We start from the raw sequence: 18,327 nt of genomic DNA, 5'->3' as shown, positions 1-18,327 counted from the left end.
AGCTGTAGGCCATGGCTGCTATGTGGCTGTGAAGCTGTGTGGATGTGGCTGTGACGATTAAGATGATTGTCAAGGGTGATGCTGAGTGATCTGGCACTCGTGACAATGGGGGGCAGCCTACGAAGTTGCCAATCCATTCTTGTACAGGCATTTTTGCTTTCGGAGGTGAGATCAAAAGAAATTCCATTTTAGCTGGATTGAGTTTTAAATATTGGTTTGACATCCAGTTCTGAATCTTTAAGAGTGTATTCGAAAGCAGGGCAACATCCTTCGGGGATGAGATTTTCAAATATATTTGGGTATTGTCTGTGTTGAGGTGGAAGAGAATCCCGGAGTTTCTGATAATCACGCATAATGGTTGTAGGTAGAGGTTGAAGAGGGTTGGGGGGAGGATCAAACCTTGGGGGGTACCTTGGTGAATGCTAACTGGTCTTGAGAATGAGTTGCTGCTGTCAAGGGTAGGGTATCGCGCGGTCTAGGACCTGCCCCACCAGCGTTTCCACAGCGTCCACCCACAACTTGCATATGGTGTCACCAGTTATAATCCCTTCCTGTGCAAAGTTGCGCTCGCTGCACCCCGTGTGGCAGAGCACATTGGGCTGCGGGGACAGGTCGATGGCGGTTACGCTGTAACACTATCATGCATCCAGTGGAAGATGGGACTTGAAACTATCATTCCCAGTTCCACAGGGGCGGTGGCCATCTTTGGGTGTGGCCGCTCTATAAATAGCAGCCACACCCTTCTGGGCTCGCTCACTATTCTGTAGTCAGCTTTGGAGCTGGAGCGAGTTCTGCTCTGCGTTTTTCCTTGCTGTTCCCAGCAGAGCTTTTAAGAGTAGGTCGTACTCGTTCAGGTAAGTTTTCCTGGAGTGCTTGACGAGCGCCCACTTTTGGATACTTGTGTATCCTTGGCCTCTCAGAGTTCCCAGGCGGCGCTTGAGATTCAGCTGTTCTGGTTTCCGGAATCAAAGGGTGAGCGTTTTGTTTTGTTGCAAGGTTTTCTATTAATACTGTTACGGTTCATTTACGCTATTTATTTTTTTCCCAAATGCAAAATTGAAACATTGTATTATAGTTTATTTCCCTAAGTGTAAGAAAGACTTTAACCTTTTGCTTCAGAGTTATTTCAAGGGGCCGCGATCCCCAGCGCCTTTCCTCAGCTATAATTTCTTTCTTATTTAAAGACAAAGCCTGTTCCATCTTCGTTCACATTGTCTTAAGAGGTTAGATCTTTCGATATATGGTTTTCAGGCTTGGACTGTTTATGAAACTCTCTGTGAGGAAAAGAATATATATTCATTTCAGTGAAATTACATAGATCTAGACAGTTATTATTTTGAACTTTCAAGCATTTCCTGAGTTACACAATTTAACAATGATAATCATTATTTGAAGTATATGATAACAGTTGAGTCATTACGTTTGTGTTTGTACTAACTTTTGTCTTTCAGATCTCCCTCCTTCTGTTCCCTTTCTAACTCCCCTTCCCCTCACCTGGCATCTCCTAAACTCAGCGCTAACAGAGCATTCTAAGTTTGGTGCTGCAGGTAGTGGGCGATCTTGTTCAGCGACACTCAGATTCCGAGGAAAGGGCGATCTCGACAGTTGCCTATTTTCACACTTTGGAAACGATTGGATAGGTAAGAGGAAAACCAGCCGAGGACCATTCCTCCACATCCCATGGGAAGTTCAAGAATACAAAGGAGGTTGGCTGACAGTGTTGAATGCGTAGATAAACCCAGGCGGCAGGAGTTGCCAGACTTGAGGATTCTGAGGGAGCAATTGACCATTTGGAGGATCGCAGTTTCTGTACTGTGACACTGGCGGAAACCTGATTGAAGGGTGTCTAGGGGATTATTTGTTTAGATGTGTATAGCTAGTTGGGACGCTACACAGCTTTCGATGAGTTTGCCTAAAAATGGGAGTGTAGAGAATAGGCAGTACTTATTTAGGTTCTCTGGATTGAGAATTGTTTTTTTAAGAGAGGAGTGATTGGCCCATTTTTAGTCTTTCAGGGAAGAAGCCCTGATTGAGAGAGGATTGACCAAGGTGGCCCATATAGGGAGTAGTTGTGTGGCAAGAGATTTGCTGATAGATCCTGCAATAGAGTCCTGATGATGTTTTTACTTCGGAGATAGTTCATAGTAGGTCCTGCTCAGAGATTGGAGCGAAAAATGACCATGACTGTATTGCTTCGCACAGTAGTGACTCAACCATTTCAAGAGAGTCAATGACGGGAAGGGAACTATGGATGTCTCTAACATTTTAGCAAAGAAATCCATGAAGTCATCGCAACAAACCACTAATGGTGTAGAAGTCGAAGTGATAGTGGGGTTAGTAGACTGTTCAATTACCTTGAACAGCTGATTTGATCTGTTCTTTGCGGAATTCACAAGGGGTCTGATATGGGATGATTTGGTCTTTGTATTATTTTCACACTTTGCAAAGCTTAGTCATACTCAGGAAGGATGGTGCCTTTCTCCATCCTTTCTTGTATTTTTGGATAAGCTTTCATTGTTCATGAAGCTCTTTAGAGAACCAGGCCCTAGAGGGTTTTGGTCTGGATAATTTGCACTTCACTGTGCACATTAGTCAATAAGAGATCCCATGCAGGAGATGAACTTGTCGGTGGCCTCACTGATGTTGAGATGAGGTGTGATCGTAATTAGGATGGGAAAGGCCATGCCCGCCATGGCTACTGTGTCAAGGTTGGATGTGCCTCTAAACCATATTTTCTCTTTCTTGGATTGCTCCATAACTTTAGGTGCAAACGTCAATTAGAGAGACTGGGATTTGCATGTGATCAGACCAGTCAACTGGAATGGGGTCGCACGGCTTTAGGTGGGGACAATTGGATTTTATCAGATCCAGAATGGCCCTGTTGTGGTGTGTAGGTTTATGGCACTGTTGTTGGAGATCGTTGGCTCTGAGAAAGGAGGCAACAGTATCCACATAACTATTTCACACATCTCTCCAGTGGATGTTGAAGTCATCAAGTAAGATATTTAGATACATCAGAGCTGATGAGTTGAGAGGTGAAGAAATCTTTGCATTACTCAATGAAGGTGTTGTTTTGACCCTGTGGATGGTAAAACACATTCAATCTGAGGTTTGAGGTAGTGTGTGTGGACAGTTCCACCAACAAGCTTTTGAAAGACTGAAAGTGAGTCATTTGGAAGGTTGGACATGAGTCCAAGACCTCCACAATGTCTATCTTTGCGGTTGTGCCACAAACTAGGGTAGTTGGGAGGAAGGAGACAGTCAAGAGCATGCTTAGATGAGGGGTTGAGCTACGGTTCTGTGATTATCTTACAGAAAATTGTACAAACAGCCACATATACCAATAGAAACACTATTACACTTGATAATAAACATTATTAACTTCTACCACGATTTTACATATCATTATGAGTGATTTTAACAAATGCTATGAACACACACTTTAATTGCAACCAACTAATGAATACTTACACCACAAACTACCAAACAATATTAGATCACATATACACTAATGAATTCATAAAAGACTTTGAAACTTTAAGAATCATATTATAGTGACCACAAAGATTTATGAGCAACAGTTTAAAACAAAGAAATATGCACTTATTAACATATTTTTCTTATTTCAGATGATGCCAAGTCAAGAAATAAAGGGACATCAAGCCTTATCAAAAGGGAATCAAAGCAAATATTATCAAATGTATGAGCAAAACGTACTACAAAACAGCAAAACAAGAATACAAAGTACTACATCATCTTTGTAGGAGGCTGGCCTGGTTTGTAGTGGGTACCATGGGTACTTACACCTCATACCATGTCCAGTTACCCTTATTAGTGAAAAGTAGTAGTGTTCAAGCAGCTTAGGCTGATAGAGGTAGCTATACCAGAGCAGCTTAGGCTGAACTAGGAGACATGCAAAGCTCATGCAATACCACTTATAGTTACACAGTACTTATACACAGGTAAAGACAATACTCAGTGTTAACAAAAATAAAGATATTTATTTGGGTGACACAGTACCAAAAATATCTTAGAGACAATACTCCTTCTGGAGGTAAGTATTATACACAATATATACACTAGACACCCACATTAGACAAGTAAATAGTCATAGAACAATGCAAACAATAGGAAATGGTATAGAATGCAATGGGAGAAAATGGGTCTAGGGGAAACACAAACCATGCACTATGAAAGTGGAATGTGAATCACAAATTTCCCCCTAGACAAGTGTAGTGTGTGCAGAATCGCTGGGAGAGTAAGAATACAGTAAAGGTCAGTGAATTACCCCACCCCAGAGCCCACAAAAGCAGGAGTGAAGTACTGCAAGTTTCCTTAGGACACACAACACCTCGTTTTTAGGATTTTGCAGCAGCCAACCAAGTATGCAAAGAACAACTGCTGGATTATTGGACCTGAAGACCTGCAAAGAAAGGGGACCAAGTCCAGAAGTCGAAATAAGTTCCAGGAAGGACAGGAGACCCAGCCAACCCAGAAGAGGGTGTAAAAGAAGAGTCCCTGGTTAGTTGAAGACTGCAGAAATGCATCCTAGGAAGATGCCAGCAGGCTCCTGAGGATGCAAAAGTTGTCCCACGGTGTGAAGATTGTTGCAGATGAGATTTCATGTTGGAAGGCCCCAACAAGCCTTGGCTATGACAAAAGTGTGTTTTGCCTCAAAATGGCACTGGATGGACCGAGGAGGGACCTGGGGGCCTCAACACTGTGTGCGGAGAAAGAGGGAGCTCTCCGCACTTTAGAGAGCCCTCAGGATGACAGTCAGCACCCCCAGGAGCCGCAGGACCTGGGTTCAAAGGAGGTGCAAAATGCGGTTAGTGCAGCACAACAAAAGAAGGTCCCACGCTGCTGGAGAACAACTCAGCAAGTTGTGCCTTGCAGGATGGAGTGCTGGGGACCTGGGCCAGGCTGTGCACAAAGGAACTTTGCAAAGAGTGCACAGAGGACTCAAGAGGCGAAGAAGACGCAGTACACAGGGGTGCCATTGCTCTCAGGGAAGGCAAAGTCTTACCTCCTCCAAATTGCATCAGCAGGACCTCAGGACAGTCTATATTGATGATGTACACCCTCTGTTTCCTTAGGAGCACCCTCATCGCCGTGAGAGTAGTCCCAGGGTACTGGTCGTCACTTTGGAAGGTGCCTGCATGGAGCAGGGGAGTGACTCAGTCACTCCACTGGAGATTTCTTCGGTTCTTCTGGTACAGAATGAAGACTGGGAGTCCCCAGAGCATGAACACCATAGAAACTGCTGCAGTTGCAGACTTGGAGCTGTGGTTGCTGAAGAAAAGTGTCTCTTGTAGACACTTTGTTGCAGTTACAGCGTTTCTTGGAGCAGGATGCAGTTAATCAGAGGTCATAAGAGTCTGAAGTTGTTGCAGAGTAATCCTGAAGGAAACTTGAAAGCAGAATCTAAAGAGAACCCACAGGAGAGACCCTAAATGGCCCTGAGAGAGGGATTGACTACCTTATCAGTTATGGACCTGTCAGGAGGGTTATCTGACGTCACCTGCTGGTACTGGCCACTCAGGGCCCTTCGGAGTGCCCCCACACTTTGCAAAGCAAGATGGGTGAAGTCTGAGACACACTGGAGGAGCTCTGGGCACCACCCCTGGGGTGGTGATGGACAGACTAGTGGTCACTCCCCTTCCCTTTGTCCAGTTTCCGGTGTGAGCAGGGGAGAAGGGGTCCCTGAACCGGTCTACCATCTGTGCCCTTCAAAGCATTTCCAGAGGCTGGGGGTGGCTACCCTGCCAAGCCTGTAACACCTATTTCCAAAGGGAGAGGGTGTAACACCCTGCTCTCAGAGGAAATGCTTTGTTCTTTCTTCCCGGGACTGGGCTGCCCAGACCCCAGGAGGGCAGAACACTGTCTGTGAGGTGGCAGCAGCTGTAGCTGCAGTGCAAGCCTCAGAGAGCTGGTTTGGCAGTACTGGGGGTCCATGGTGGATCCCCCAGGATGCATGAAATTGTCTCCCCAATACCAGATTTGGAATGGGGAACAATTCCATGATCTTAGACATGTTACATGACCATATTCGGAGTTACCATTGTGAAGCTACATATAGGTTTTGACCTATATGTAGTGCACGCCTCACAAAGTCTGGGGAAATGGCCCTGAACTATGTGGGGCACCATTGCTAGTACAAGGGTGCCCTCACACTTAGTAACTTTGCACCCAACCTTTAGCAAGTGGAAGTTAGACATACAGGTGACTTATAAGTTACTTAAGTGCAGTGAAAATGGCTGTGAAATAGTGTGTGCACTATTTCACGCAGGCTGCAATGGCAGTCCTGTGTAAGGGTTTGTCTGATCTCCCTGTGGGTGGCAAAAGAAGTGCTGCAGCTCATATGGATCTCCTCGAACCCCAGTGCCCTGGGTACCTAGGTATCATATACGAGGGACTTATAAGGGGAGTCCAGTGTGCCAATTGAAATTGGTAAATGAAGTCACTGGCCTACAGTGACAAATTTAAAAGCAGAGAGAGCATAAGCACTGATGTTCTGATCAGCACAGCCTCAGTGACACAGTTAAGCACTACACAGGCATACACATTAGGACACCACAAACTATGAGCACTGGGGTCCTGGCTAGCAGGATTCCAGTAAGACAGACAAAACACACTGACATATAGGTTTTTATCTATGAGCACTGGGGTCCTGGCTAGCAGAATCCCAGTGACACAATAAAAACACACTGACACACACTCACAAACCGGCCAAAAGTGGGGGTAACCATGCTAGAAAGAGGCTACTTTCTCACAGTCTTGCATTGGCAGGTACAACTGGACGTATTAAAGCAATGTGCTAAAATAAAAACTATTAAAATTTAACAAAGGAAAAAAACTGGAATTCTAATTCGCAGTTTCCTAGTGAAAAATAGAACTGTATTAATTACAAATCAGACAAAAAGTACCATAGTAATACCAATAAGAATTACAGAATCAATTATAAAAAAAGCAGAATTCTTGTTACAACCAGCAGCTCTACCAACATCGCCAATTAAATACATTAAAGGAGCAAAACTAAAAACACTGATGACGGTTTGTGGGACAGTAACAGAGGTAACAAAAGTACCACACTCAAATGTAATCTATAACACTAGATCCCAAAACACTACAAAATAAAACAATACACAACAATTCCAGAAACAACAACACCACAATTTACTACAGGAGTCACTGCACTTCAAACCAAACTAATCCTACATTACAATATTCCCCACTCCAATACACCCGATTCTGATCTAACCCACTCTAATCTTCTCCACTACAATCTACAACACTACAATCTAACAATCAACGATATCAATAACTACAATCTAGATAACACACTAACACAAAATTTCTCGACAACAATAGAAAAGTGCATATTTTACTCAAATCTGTAACACACACAGCAAAATTAATAGAGGGCACTCCAACCCCCAACAATATACTACACTACACACACCCACAGGAGTATCCAAAACAACTCACACCGAACAATCCACCCCAAAACATCCTAATTCAAACAACACCAAACTCTTAAAAATACCATATAACACAACCCACTACAAACTACTATACCCTACTATACTACAAATCACATCAAGTATCTTCAATATGCACCACTACACTACTCTACAACACCCCTTTAATCTATCCCACTATTTTCACACACTTTCACTAATTTAACTGAACATCTAATAATTATTTATTTTCTTAAACACTAACAACTAAATGTATGATAAAAAATAACCAAAAATTTACATTCACAATTTTGTATTTTGCAGGAAGATTAATAAGATATTCATTGGGGGACAAGAAACTGAATTAAAATCAATAAAAATGAAAACACCACAGACACTGTGAAAATAACATTGTGGGGAGAAGCTATACAATTTGAACTAAAGATTGGAGATTATGTTAAAATAACCCATGTGACGGCCCATGAGTTTAATGAAGAAAAAACATTGAACACAACTAACCCCAGCATACTTCAGGTAAAATCAAACTGGAAAAGTACTAAACTATCAGTTATTACTGCATGAAATAAACACACAGCTAGCTAACAGTACCCCCTAGAAAATTGCAAAGACAAGAAATTACATATTTCAAAGTATCAATATCCATTTACTTTTCACTGAGAGCTGCACCAACTGTGAGAAAATGCCTCTTTTGACATGGTTAGCACCCAACTTTTTGCCTGGTAAATTATCTAGCTTCAAAGTTGTTAGTGCCCAGGGCATGTGATAACCAGGTTTTCTGGGCCAGATCTGTTGTGATGCATTGGCATAATTGGAGACACCCTTAGCTGCCACTGTAAGTCTCCATTAAATGGTACGTAGGTACCCAGGGCATGGGGTATTAAGGGTAGGAACCTAAGGGCAGCAGCACTGGGCCATTTATTCAGGTGCACCTAGTACTGTCATTGCACACTGAGGCCGTCATTACAATGCTGGCGGTCGGTGTAAAAGCGGCGGTCATACCGCCAACAGGCCGGCGGTAAAAAAAATGGGATCACAACCACGGAGGAAACCACCAGCATAGACAGCCACTTTAACACTCCAACCACCAGGGCGGTAACAACAAACACCGCAGCGGTCACCACCAACAGACAGGTGGAAGATAATGTACCACCCACCGTATTATGAGAGGCCAATCGCCAGCTTTTCTGGGGCGGTACCAACGACATCAAAAGCATGGCGGAAACAATACACTGAAGGGGAACCACTCACCTTTCGACACTCAATGAAGAACCAGGATGCCATGGAGCCCGAGCTGCAGATCCTCCCCTTGTTAGTGTATCTACTAATACACCAGGAATTATAAAGAAGACAGTAGCAACAATGACGGTGAGTACTGCACCTAGCACACAGGGGAGGGAGGGAGGAAATAGAGAGCGACACACAAACGCAACACTCCAACCCCCACCCTCACCCACAACACCATACACACTAACATAACCAACAACATTACAGATACACCCCGTTACCCCCTGGAAGAACGCAAGGACAAAATCAGTGATATTTTGGAACATGTAGATATAGCTAATGAATATTTAAAAAAAAATAGTATATACAAATATGTACAATGTCCATGGACCAGTGGCCCAACAAATCATGGGAGAAGCCCACACTTGACTCCTGCCTCAAAATGGAGAGAACACTTCAGGGGCATCAGGTCATAAAAACACAAGCACCTCAGGGGGAAGTGGAGAGGGGGCTGTAATGGGTTCTTTATCCCAATTGAAAGAGATATTGGAATAACGTGACAGGCGTAGGATTTGAGGGGTTAACTGATTTATTTGAGTTCTGCTTTAAGGCGGACTTTTTATCTCTTATTTCTTTTTCACAATGATAGTCCGGTTATAGTCACAAAAAAATAAAATCTTTTTTCTCTTTCAGGGTTCTTGTGGTAGTCCCGGTATGGTCTGGTCCAACTTTGGGAAATGGTCCGATCTTCCCCTATTTCAGCGGCCCAGGTTCTCCAACAAAAAATAAGAAGAAGGACAAAACAGGTAAGTGGGGCATAAGATATAATATATATAGGGTTAGTAGGGTGGTGGGGGAATAGGTAACAGTGTGGGAGGTGAGGGGATAACTTTTCTTTGGTTTGTGCTTCTCCCTGCGTATGTTCTCAGGAATTCGCTTCCTCTTGAGAAGTTTCTCTGGCGGTTGGTTTTTCCGTGAGGTTAAGGGTATCACGTTATTGCTTTCCCTTATAGGATCTCCCGTTCCCTGCAGGACCTCTCTCTTCTCCCCCCTTATTCCTAACAACCACCCTGACCCAAACCCCCATTTGCGGTACGGACGTACCTGAGGTGGCCACGCCACTCCGGGGACGCGGCCGGCTGTTTGGCGGTCTCCCGCAGGTTGAAAGGTTGAAGCTCCATAAACCATCTCAGAATGCGATTGTTGGTATCTTTATATCTCAAGAGCCAGGTAAGGGGAGCGTGATCCGTATATAACAGAAAGGATCTCCCTAGGAGGTAATATTGAAGGCTTTCAATCGCCCACTTAATGGCGAGACATTCACGTTCTATAATGGGATATTTCTGTTCCCTGGGAAAAAGTTTACGACTAATAAAGACCACTGGATGGCTTATGTTGCTTTCATCCTTCTGAAAAAGCACGGCCCCAGCCCCACGTCTGAGGCATCTGTTTGAAGGTGAAAGAGGAGATCAAACTCTGGGCATTTTAAAACCGGTTGGGTAGTGAGACATCTTTGTAAGGTATGGTAACTATGGGATTGTGCCGGGTTTAGATTCGTAATATTTTTGGGCTGGCCTTTTCTCAGGAGGTCGGTCAGAGGAGCGGCCAAGGTGGAATAATGCGGTATAAATCTTCAATAGTACCCCACTAGGCCTAAAAATTAACGGATCTCCTTTTTCGTTGTGGGTGTATTTATGCATAGGATGGCTTCAACTTTATTCATTTGTGGTCTAAGTATACATTTTCCTATGTGATAGCCCAGGTAAGAGATTTCATTAAATGCTAGTCGGCTTTTGGAGGCGTTGGCTGTCAGTCCAGCCCTTCGTAAGGCTGTAAAGATTTTGTCTAAATGCGTCAAATGGTCCTCCCAAGTCTCGTTATAAATAACGATATCATCCAGATATGCGGCAGCGTATCTGGTATGAGGTTGTAGGATGGTGTCGATGAGACGCTGGAAGGTGGCAGGTGCCCCGTGTAACCTGAAAGGGAGAACATTAAAATGATATAGTCCTGAGGGAGTAGAGAAGGCCGTTTTTTCTTTATCTTCTTGTGCCAAAGGAATCTGCCAGTATCCTTTGGTCAAGTCGAGGGTAGACATGCACTTAGCTTTTCCCAATTTTTCTAAGAGTTCGTCTACCCTTGGAAGGGGATACGTGTCGAACTGGGATACAGAATTGACTCGTCTAAAGTTAATACAAAAACGTATAGACCCATCTGGCTTTGGCACTAATACCACCGATGAACACCAGGGACTTTGGAAAGGCTCAATAATACCCAGGTCTAGCAACTTTTCTATTTCACTTTCTACCAGAACCTTTCTAGCTTCAGGGATACGATAAGGCCGTAACCGTACTATCTTACCAGGTTGAGTTATGATCTGATGATGTACCAACTTGGTTCTCCCCGGTATCAAGGAGAACACATGGGTATGATCATTGAGGAGTTGGGTTAATTGTCTACTCTGTTGAATCGAGATCTCTGTATGTATTGGAGGTACCTCGTTTCCGCTAGGACGGTCAGTGGGACACCATCCTATCTCCAATTCCTTAACCGTGTTAACTAGACATCCCCTAGTCTGGTCTCCCAGTGGTTCTTCCCATCTTTTTAGCAAATTGACATGAAAGATCTGCGACCTGTTGGGACTATCCGTGAGCTGTATCTTATAGGTCACGGGTGTTACCACCCCTATCACGGTATATAGTCCCTTCCACTTTGCTAACAGTTTGTTGTCGGAACTGGGGAGAAGCACTAACACCTTATCTCCTACGGTAAAGGTCCTTAATTGGGTATTCCTGTCGTAATATCTTTTCTGCTTATCTTGAGCCTTCTCCATATGTTCCCTTACGTTTTCCCACACTGTTTGTAAGCAGGATTTTAAATCACGGGTATATTCCAAGAGGGACTTTTCCCCATCCTCCTCCTCCCATAACTCCGCTGCCATGTCTAATAAGGTCCTGGGCTGTCGTCCGAACAATAATTCAAACGGACTATGGCCCGTAGAAGCTTGTTCATGGGTCCTGATAGCGTATAATACTAACGGGAGTTTCCTATCCCAGTCTTTACCTGACTCTGAAATAGATTTCTTTAAAAGAGTTTTCAGAGTGCAGTTATATCTCTCCACCAAGCCATCCGTCTGTGGATGATAAACCGAAGTCCGCAACTGTTTGATCCCCAGAAGTTGACATATCTGTGCCATCAAGTTGGACATGAACTGGGCTACCTTGGTCTGTTAAAATTTCTCGGGCAAAACCTGTTCGGGAGAAGAACCCTATCATGGCATGGGCAACACTCTTAGTGAAAAAGGCATCCGGGTCTTCGCCTTCCTGATACCTCTGTAGGACCGAGCTTGGCACGTTCGGATGCACCCGGCTGGCTGCAATGGGATCCGTGAGATTTTTTATTGCATTCTCATGAACCAATTGATTGTTGGCCATGATAGTGGCCTGACTTTTAAGAGCGCTTTGTAGGGCCTCCCTTTCCACTTTAGCCTCCTTCTGTTGCTCTTCCCACACAATTTGCAGATGCCTCTGTCCCTCAGCTAACTGCTGCATCATATCCGATATTGTGGGCGTACCCTCCATGGTCTTAGGTTATCCTGTCGCCGTTCCAATATCCCACTTCTGACACCACTGTAATGGGTTCTTTATCCCAATTGAAAGAGATATTAGAATAACGTGACAGGTGTAGGATATGAGGGGTTAACTGATTTATTTGAGTTCTGCTTTAAGGCGGACTTTTTATCTCTTATTTCTTTTTCACAATGATAGTCCGGTTATAGTCACAAAAAAATAAAATCTTTTTTCTCTTTCAGGGTTCTTGTGGTAGTCCCGGTATGGTCTGGTCCAACTTTGGGAAATGGTCCGATCTTCCCCTATTTCAGCGGCCCAGGTTCTCCAAAAAAAAATAAGAAGAAGGACAAAACAGGTAAGTGGGGCATAAGATATAATATATATAGGGTTAGTAGGGTGGTGGGGGAATAGGTAACAGTGTGGGAGGTGAGGGGATAACTTTTCTTTGGTTTGTGCTTCCTGCGTATGTTCTCAGGAATTCCCTTCCTCTTGAGAAGTTTCTCTGGCGGTTGGTTTTTCCGTGAGGTTAAGGTTATCACGTTAGGGCTTTCCCTTATAGGATCTCCCCTTCCCTGCAGGACCTCTCCCTTCTCCACTTATCCCCCCTTATTCCTAACAACCACCCTGACCCAAACCCCCATTTGCGGTACGGACGTACCTGAGGTGGCCACGCCCCTCCGGGGACGCGGCCGGCTGTTTGGCGGTCTCCCGGCTTCTCTTTGACAGGGGCGGGAGGTCCTCTGAGCTTTTCCGCTTTCTCTGGGATCTCATTCTCTTCTTCGGGTTCCTCACTGGTGGTCTTCGGCGTTCGCGGTTCCTCTTCTTCGGGTCGCGTCCTCTGAGCGTTTCTTTCCGTCTCTCTCCTTTCTTCCTGTTCGGGTCCGTCTTTTCTTTCCATTTTCGTCCCAACGCCTTCTGCGTCTGACGTCATACCCCCGAGTCCCTCTCGGGTGCCCCAGGGGTATGTTACTGCGGACGCTGTACACACTTGGGAACCGGCGTCGGGAGATGTCCGGTTACAGGGGCACCTCTGCCAGAAGATAGTACTACGCCACTGCTCCCGGAGGGGGCAACATGCCTACAGTGATATCCTGGGGAGTGCAAAGCCACAGTCTCTCAAGTGGGTAGGTTGCCCACTGCTTAGTCCTGGGGAGTGCAAAGCCACAGTCTCACTAGTGGGTGGTTTGCCCACTGCTTGGTCCTGGGGAGTGCAAAGCCACAGCCTCTCAATTGGGTGACATGTTCCACTGGTTCTGGAGGGGACTTTGTGTCCAGTCTGCTTCATTCTGCCAAGGATAGGGTGAGTGGATGCCTTTCTCCACTGATTCTGGAGGGGGCTTTGTGCCTAGTATACTTCATCCTGCCAAGGAAAGTGATAGTGCATGCATCTCTCCACTGGTTCTTGAGGGGGCCATGTGCCCAGTCTGCTTCATCCTGCCAAGAATAGTGTGAGTGGATGCCTTTCTCCACTGGTTCTGGAGGGGGCTTTGTGCCCAGTGTGCTTCATCCTGCAATGGATAGGGTGAGTGGATACATCTCACCACTGGTTCTGGAGGGGGCCTTATGCCCAGTGTGCTTCATCCTGCCAAGGATAGAGTGAGTGGATGCCTTTCTCCACTGGTTCTGGAGGGGGCTTTGTGCCCAGTCTGCTTCATCCTGCCCAGGATTGGGTGAGTGGATGCATCTCTCCACTAGTTCTGAAGGGGGCATTGTGCCCAGTGATGCTGCACCTGGGGTGTGGCAGTTCCATACCCTCACCTGGGTGTCTGAGCCACGAGATGTGCAGGGAACTGGTAGCATGATACTCTATGGAGGCAGAGCCACACTCCATTCTGCGGCGACTTAGGCTGCAAACTGCTGGTAGTGCCAGTGCTGGTGGTGGTGCCTCAAGTGGTGTGTGCAGGCTCCAGAACGTCTCCTCCAGCCTCAGACGGCTGCCCACTGGGGATGCTGCTGATGTCCGATGTAGTGGCACCGGCTGGGCATGTGGCGGTGCATATGGCGGTGCAGGTGGCGGTGGCTGCGGCGGTGTCTGCGGCAGAGATGCTGCCATTGCTGCCCGTGGTGCAGGTGTCTGTATTAGTGGAGGGAGACACCAGGCTGTCTCCAGCAGCCTCGGACGGCTGCCCACTGGGGATGATGCTGGTGACTCTCTTTGTTGCAGCAGCGGTGCAGGGGGTGGTGCAGATGGCGGTGCAGGTGGCGGGGCAGGTGGCGGTGCAGGTGGTGGTCGTTGCGGCGGTGCTTACCATCGTACAGGTTGCTGGCCTGTCAGGACAAATGGTGGTCACCAGTCCCTCACCAGGAGGCTCCGAGCCCTGAAGCGACTTGCTCTTGCTTCTGTGTCCCTTCCCCACCTTGCTAGTCGCTGCTGGGACCTTGGCACTGTCCTCTTTTGTTTTGGATGAGGCCTTGCTGGGTGGGTGGTGCGTCTGGTCCGTGCTGCAGTCGGCCCCTTCTTAACCTTCGCAGGTGACGGAATCTGGTGGTCTTTAGCATTGGTAGGTGGCACACTGCCAGCCCTGACAGGTGCCCCCTTTGATCCTCTCGGACTTGCAGGGACCACAGTGGATGCCGATTTGGTGGCTGAGGTGCTGGCCTAGGATCTAGACATCCTGGCCCTAGGGGAAGGATGGGGAGAGGTGTAGGGAAGAGGTCAATGTTAGCCAGGACACTGGGACGGGAAGATGGAGGGGGTGTGGGAGTGGAGGAAGAGGTAGTGGTTGTAGGAGGTGTAGGTCTGCTGAGTTTGGGTGAAGGTGCATGGGCTGGAGGCTGTTGTGAGGTGGATGGCTGTTGAGTGGATGTGTGCCTGGGTGTGTGCACTTTGGGAGGAGGGCTCACAGACACACTGGGAGAGGACACAGGTGATGTGTGCATGGTTGTGGGGGTGGTGATTGGTCCTTAGGGGTGCGTTGTGATGGGTGTGCTGGTGATGGAGGCAATGCCTGATGATGTTGTGCATGGAGGTGTGAGTGGAGATGATACTGGGAGGGAGGTGGATGAAGAGGAACAGGGGGACACAGTGGTGGAAGTGGATGTTGGTATGTGTGCATGGGTATTGTGCTTGTGTAAGTGCCTGTGTGATAATGTGTGGTGCTTATGTTTTCCTGAGCCACTGTGGTGTGTTGATGTGTGTGCATGCTGGTCTGAAGGTGTGCTTGGGATAGGGTGAGGTAGAGGAGATTGGGTCTGGGTAGTGGAGGTTGGCGGGGGAGGCTAGACACATGGACAATGGCTGCCATCAGTGCTGAGGCCAGAGCCTGAAATGCGCTCTGTTGTGCCGCCACACCAGAATGAATCCCCTCCAGGTATGCATTTATTTGTTGCAATTGCCTCTCGACACCCTGGATGGCATTCAGCATGGTTGACTGCCCAACAGTGAGGGATCTCAGGAGGTCAATAGCCTCCTCACTGAGGGCAGCAGGGATGACTGGGGCAGGGCCTGAGGTGCCTGGGGTGAAGGAGATGACCTCCCTCCTGGGTGAGAGGGCACGGAAACACGCTGAAGGGCTGCTGGAAGGGCGGTGCTGGTATGGGGGTGGTGGCTGTACCTATTGTTGAGGTGGGCACAGAGGTGTCCGCCACCACCAGGAAGCTTCCAGCAGAGGAGGAGTTGCTGTCACTGGTATTCCCTCCTGTCTCCGCCGTGGAGCTCCCCTCGCCCTCCGTCCCACTGGTGCCTTCATCCTCAGTGGATTCGCCCTCATGGGCCGTGTGGGATGCAGCTCCCTCCGTCGCCGGTGCCTCTGCTCCTCCACCAGATGATGCTAATGCACACAAGGACAGGGTGACATAGCAAGAAGGGGGGGATAGACAGAGGATACACATGGTCAATGCCAGCAACACCACTACTGTTGGCATACACAACACACACTGAGCTGCCCAATGGATTAGGCCATGCCCAAACACTCACTAAGGTATTTACCAGCCCATGGGGTACAATGCCTAACGCCAGCATCTGCACACATGACACCCACAGGACCCTGCCCAGTAGTAGTTGGCCACTAGTAACATTGGGGTAGGGGTGCTTCAGAGCCTGCAAACAAGGGACCTACCCTGCAATGATTGCCCTCGCCTAGGGGCACCCACAGCCCACATACCCCACCCAGCTAGTTCCTAAAGCGCACAAAGTCAGCTTTCTGAAACTGTACTCACCCCCTTGTGGCTGCTGTGATGCCCTCAAGCGCCCATCCAACTCCAGATAGGCCACCGCCAGGATGTATACCATCAGGGGGGTCATGGTGCGATGGGCACCCCTTCCACGTTGGGAAGCCAGCCCCAGCTTGGCCTCCGCCGTCTTCTTGGTCCAGCGGCGCAGGTCCTCCCATCTCTTGCGGCAGTGGGTGCTCCACCTGTGATAGACCCCCAGGGTCCGCACCTCCTTGGCGATGGCACAGCAAATACCCTTTTTCTGGTGAGCACTGACCTAGAGGGAAAAGACAGCAAAAAATGTAATTACTCACCAATCTGGACTGTCATACTCATTGCACACCAATTCCCACCCATGTCCTGACACACATACAGTTACCACCTCTCATGCAGCATTCAGGCCAGGATTCCTTAGCACCCCACAGCATGTGGCTTACATCCACACCACTCCAAACAGGCATTGCCCATGCATCATGCTCACATGGTACTCACTGTTTGTCTGGAGGACCGTAGAGTGTCCTATACTAGGGGAGGATGGCATCCACCAGCTTCTCCAACCCCTCCGCATTGAAGGCAAGGGCCCTTTTCCCAGACACTCTAGCCATTGTCACTTCCAGACTCAGGTCACAGCAGCACTTGCAGTGTAGGTCCTCTCCTGTTGATGGTCAGGTAGCAAGTGCGTGAATAGGTAGAAAATGGCGGTTGGTACCGTCACCGCCGGCTTATATCGCCATTGGCTCCAGGGAACCATAGAGTCCAATGATAACCAATGCGGAGTTGCGCGGCGGTAATCGCCTGCCTACCGCGACCCAGCACTACGCCAGCGCAGGTACCTCATTTCCCCTTGTCCCTCCTCACAGGTCAGGCAGCTGCCATTTCAGAGGAGCACATTGCATGCTACCTAAATGCATCACAGCACATATTGGCACATATACTGACTCTAGAATTCACACACTGCTTCTGTGACATTAATTCAAACACAGTTGTGCTATCTGTGTGGTAAATGACCTTCTGCTCACCGTTCTCCTCCATAGGCTACAACCGCTGAGGCAGCATATGAGATGGCGGCATCCTCCGGTGTACAGACCCCTGGTGGACCTATCGACAATGGAGTACAGACAAATTATCATCACATACAGACTTGATTGTGCCACAGTCCAAGAACTGTGTGCCCAATTGGAGCCAGACCTGATGTCAGCTATCCGCCAGCCCACAGGAATCCCCACTCTTGGGCAGGTCCTGTCAGTGCTCCTTTTCCTGGCAAGGGGATCCTTTCAAACAACAGTGGCCATGGCATCAGGGATATCTCAGCCAATGTTCTGCAACGTTTTGACCAGAGTGTTGTCTGCCCTGCTGAAACACATGCACAGCTACATTGCCTTCCCCCAGGTGGAGGATTTGGCCACAGTGAAAGCTGACTTCTATGCCCTGGGACATATCCCCAACATCATTGGTGCCATTGATGGTACACATGTGGCATTTGTCCCCCCACCCCGCAGAAATGAACAGGTCTACACGAATAGAACAACTATCATTCAATGAAGGTGCAAATGGTGTGTTTGGTGGACCAGTACATCTCCCATCTGAATGCCAAATATCCTGGCTCTGTGCATGACACCTATATCTTGAGGAATAGCAGCATCCCTTATGTGATGGGCCAACTCCAGAGGCACCATGTGTGGCTAATAGGTGAGCCCAAGGTCCCCACACAGTATAAGTAGGTGTCTGGGTACGGGGTTGCCCCTAAGGGTTAGTGTGTGTCTAACAATTGTCCCTCAATATTTACATGTGACTCTGGTTACCCCAACCTGTCATGGCTACTAACCCCAGTGAGGAATCCCAGGACAAGGGCAGAGGAATGTTACAATGAGGCACATGGGTGAACAAGGAGGACTATTGAG

The sequence above is a fragment of the Pleurodeles waltl genome, chromosome 6 (assembly GCF_031143425.1).
Source record: "Pleurodeles waltl isolate 20211129_DDA chromosome 6, aPleWal1.hap1.20221129, whole genome shotgun sequence".
Classification (NCBI taxonomy): domain Eukaryota; kingdom Metazoa; phylum Chordata; class Amphibia; order Caudata; family Salamandridae; genus Pleurodeles; species Pleurodeles waltl.
This window is presented reverse-complemented; position numbering follows the sequence as displayed.